We start from the raw sequence: 4701 nt of genomic DNA on the forward strand, positions 1-4701 counted from the left end.
ATGCCACAGACACATAACTGGGTGAACCTTTTCAAATTGTGACTTAGCTTTGCTAAAGTCCCCAATTAGAGGTGTCCAGAGTTCTTAAGCACACTCTTTTTGTTTTGGATCACGACTTTAACCATTCAGTCTCAAGCTTTTCACTTAGACCTGCATGCCACAAGCACATGGTTAGGGACAGCTTGGTTTAGCCGCTTAGGCCTGGATTTACTTCCTTGGGCCCTCCTATCCACTGATGCTCAAAGCCTTGGATCCTTTTTACCCTTGCTTTTTGGTTTTAAGGGCTATTGGCATTTTTCTTTTTCTTGATCCAATGAAATATTGTAATTTTTAAAAATTTTTTTCACTGCTTTTTCTTGCTTCAAGAATCAAATTCATGATTTTTCATATCAGCAATAATATTTTTCGTGTTCCTCATTCTTTCAAGAGCCAATATTCATAAAATTCAAGATAAAAAATATGCACTGTTCAAGTATTCATTCAGAGAACAAAAAGTATTGCCACCACATATAATTAATTATAATTTTTCTTATTAAGAACTCGAAAAATATAAATTACTTCTTTATTCTAAAAATCTACTATTTTATTTATGTTTGATGATGATGAGAAAAATAAATTATAACTTAATTGGAAATAAAACCAAAATAGATATGCTAATTACTACTACTCCTATATAACTTCTAAGGTAAATTTCTATAATAATACTATCACAGAGTTAAAGATAAAATTAGAACTCATCAACCTGTATTTTGGGAAGTGGATGTTCCTCTAGTCTGTGGGGTGCTTGGTCCTTCAAGAATTAATTTCTGACGCTTCAGCTCCCTCAAGTCACGTCCTTGCTCCTCTTGTTCCCTAAGCAATTTGCAAAGCATGCTACTTTGATTATTCTGTTCTTTCTTTATTTGGTTCATAGCTTCTTGCAACTTGGAAACAGATGCCTCAAGATGTTCCCAATATTTGAATTGAGGGAGTTCTGGGAGGAATTCTTGTGCTCTCCTCTTGATTGGGTCATCCTGCAACTGTTGTCTTTCCATTGATATTTTAGTGATTGGCCGCTCAACTGAGATATACTCAGTTATTCCCATCCTTACTCCAGCATCTTTGCAGAGCATAGAAATTAAGCTTGGATAGGCCAATTTGGCATCTTTGGAGTTCTTGTTTGCTATTTTGTAGAGTTCACACGAGATTAGTTGATGAACTTTTACTTCTCTTCCCAACATGATGCAATGAATCATCACTTCTCTTTTAACAGTGACTTCAGAACGGTTGCTGGTGGGCAATATAGAACGCCCAATGAAGTCCAGCCAGCCTCTGGCAACTGGTTTGAGATCTTCTCTCTTGAGTTGATTTGGGATGCCAGTGGTGCTGGTGGTCCACTTGGCTTCAGGGATGCATATATCCTCTAAAATCTTGTCCAGGCCTTTGTTTACCCTCATCATTCTCCTATTAAAGGAGTCAAGGTCATCTTTCAGTTGAGTAAGCTTAAAGATCTCCCTGATTTTGTCAGGGTGGATGTGAACAATCTTTCCTCTGACCAAGGTTCGATAGTCATAGAGGGCAGTTCCAGTTATTCTTTGCCTGTCTGTCTGCCACAGATTAGCGTAGAACTCCTGAACCATATTCCTTCCCACTTTTGTTTGAGGATTAGCTAGGATTTCCCAATTCCTGTTTCGAATTTGCTTTTGGATCTCCGGATATTCATCTTCTTTCAGATCGAACTTGACTTTCGGGATCACTGATCTTAGACCCATTATTTTGTAGTAATGGTCTGAATGTTCTTTGGTTAAGAACTTTCCTTGATTCCAAAGTGGTTTTGGAATACTCTCTTTCTTGCCTCTTGGAGTGGGTTATTTTCCTTTAGGAGCCATGATCTTAGTGAGAATGTTTTTGTGATCACGGATAAACACACCAAACTTAGAGGTTTGCTTGTCCTCAAGCAAAAGAAAAGAAAGGAAAGGGATAGGAGGAGAGCAAGTGTTGAATGGTGGATGATGGGAGGGGCGCCGAATGTGGATATAAAGGGGGGAGGGTGGGTTTCGAAAATAAGAAAAAAAAAAGATAAGATAGAAGATATGATTTATAAAAGATATAATTTAAAAATAAAAAGATGTTAATTATATTTGGAAAAGATAAATTTGAATTTTTATTTTGAAAGAAGATTTTAGAAGATAATTGAGTTTGAAAAAACTTAAAAAAAAGAGTTGGATTGGATTGGAAAAAGATTTGTCTTTATGGATTAAGATACATTTGATATTTTTGAAAAAGGGATTTTAGAAATTAGGATTTTTAGAAATTAGGATTAAAATTTATGGAATTGAAGGATGATATTTTGAAACATGTTTATGCAAGAAATCATGAATTGAAACATAAAAATTAGAAAATTTGTGAAGAAAAACGAATTTTACCTTCTCCCCACCATTCTGGCGTTAAACGCCCAAACGCTGCATGTTTTGGGCGTTTAACGCCCAATTGCTGCTTCTCCTGGGCGTTCAACGCCCAACTGTTGCTTCTTTCTGGCGTTGAACGCCAGGAAGTCCTTTGTCACTGAGCGTTTTTCTGAACGCCCAAGATGCTATAATTCTGGCGTTAAACGCCCAGAAAGAGCTTCTTTCTGGCGTTCAACGCCCAGATGGCTATCCTTACTGGTGTTAAACGCCCAGTGGATGCTTCTTTTGGGCGTTCAACGCCCAAAATATTTCTTACTGGCTTTTTCACGCCAGTGAGCTTCCAAATTCCCTTGTAACTCTGTGAATTCAATCAATTGCTATTTTACCTTGAAGATACTTGACATATACCTGTAAAAATCAATTAATTAACAAATAAACTTTGTAAATGGCTGGGTTGCCTCCCAGCAAGCGCTTCTTTATTGTCTTTAGCTGGACTATTACTGAGCTTTAATCAAGCCTCAGTTTTGAGCATTCTTGCTCAAAATTGCCTTCAAGATAATGTTTGACTCTCTGTCCATTAACAATGAACTTTTTATTAGAATCATTATCCTGAAGCTCTACGTATCCATATGGTGACACGCTTGTAATCACATATGGTCCTCTCCACCGGGATTTTAATTTTTCGGGGAATAATCTGAGCCTAGAATTAAATAGCAGAACTTTCTGCTTTGGCTCAAAGACTCTGGATGACAATTTCTTATCATGCCATCTTTTTACTTTCTCTTTGTAAATTTTTGCATTCTCGAAAGTATTGAGTCTAAATTCCTCTAGCTTATTTAACTGGAGCAATCGTTTTTCTCCAGCTAACTTGGCATCAAGGTTCAGGAATCTGGTTGCCCAATAGGCCTTATGTTCCAGTTCCACTGGCAAGTGACATGCCTTTCCATACACAAGCTGGTATGGAGAGGTCCCTATAGGGGTCTTGAATGCTGTTCTGTATGCCCACAGAGCATCATCCAAGCTTCTTGCCCAATCCCTTCTACGGTTAATTACAGTCCATTCCAGGATTCTTTTGAGTTCTCTATTTGAGACTTCAGCTTGCCCATTAGTCTGTGGGTGATATGGAGTGGCCATCCTGTGGCTAACTCCATAATGAACCAAAGCAGAGTAAAGCTGTTTATTGCAGAAATGAGTGCCCCCATCACTGATTAGTACTCTAGGGGTGCCAAATCTGCTGAAGATGTGTTTCTGGAGGAATTTTAACACTATCTTAGTGTCATTAGTGAGTATAGCAATAGCTTCCACCCATTTGGATACATAATCCACTGCCACCAGAATATAAGTGTTTGAGTATGATGGTGGGAAAGGCCCCATGAAGTCAATATCCCATACATCAAACAACTCAATCTCCAAGATCCCTTGTTGAGGCATGGCATAACTGTGAGGCAGATTACCAGATCTTTGGCAACTGTCACAATTAAGTACAAACACTCGGGAATCTTTATAGAGAGTAGGCCAGTAGAAGCCACATTGGAGAACTCTTGTGGCTGTTCGCTCACTTCCCAAATGTCCTCCATATTGTGATCCATGGCAATGCCATAGGATCTTCTGTGCTTCTTTTTTAGGCACACATCTACGGATTACTCCGTCTGCACATCTCTTGAAGAGATATGGTTCATCCCAAAGATAGTACTTTGCATCTGTGATCAATTTCTTTGATTGCTGCCTACTGTACTCTTTGGGTATGAACCTCACTGCCTTGTAGTTTGCAATGTCTGCAAACCATGGCACTTCCTGGATGGCAAAGAGTTGCTCATCCGGAAAGGTTTCAGAGATCTCAGTAAGAGGGAGGGACGCCCCTTCTACTGGTTCTATTCGGGATAGGTGATCTGCTACTTGGTTCTCTGTCCCTTTTCTGTCTATTATTTCTATATCAAACTCTTGTAGAAGCAACACCCATCTGATGAGTCTGGGTTTTGAATCCTGCTTTGTGAGTAGATATTTAAGAGCAGCATGATCAGTGTACACAATCACTTTTGATCCTACTAAATAGGATCTAAACTTGTCAATGGCGTAAACCACTGCAAGCAACTCTTTTTCTGTGGTTGTGTAATTCTTCTGTGCGTCATTTAAAACACGACTGGCATAGTAAATGACGTGTAGAAGCTTGTCATGCCTTTGTCCCAACACTGCACCAATGGCATGGTCACTGGCATCACACATTAATTCAAATGGTAATGTCCAGTCTGGTGCAGAGATGACTGGTGCTGTGACCAGCTTAGCTTTCAGAGTCTCAAACGCCTGCAGACACTCC

The sequence above is a fragment of the Arachis stenosperma genome, chromosome 6, assembly GCF_014773155.1.
Source record: "Arachis stenosperma cultivar V10309 chromosome 6, arast.V10309.gnm1.PFL2, whole genome shotgun sequence".
NCBI lineage: Eukaryota > Viridiplantae > Streptophyta > Magnoliopsida > Fabales > Fabaceae > Arachis > Arachis stenosperma.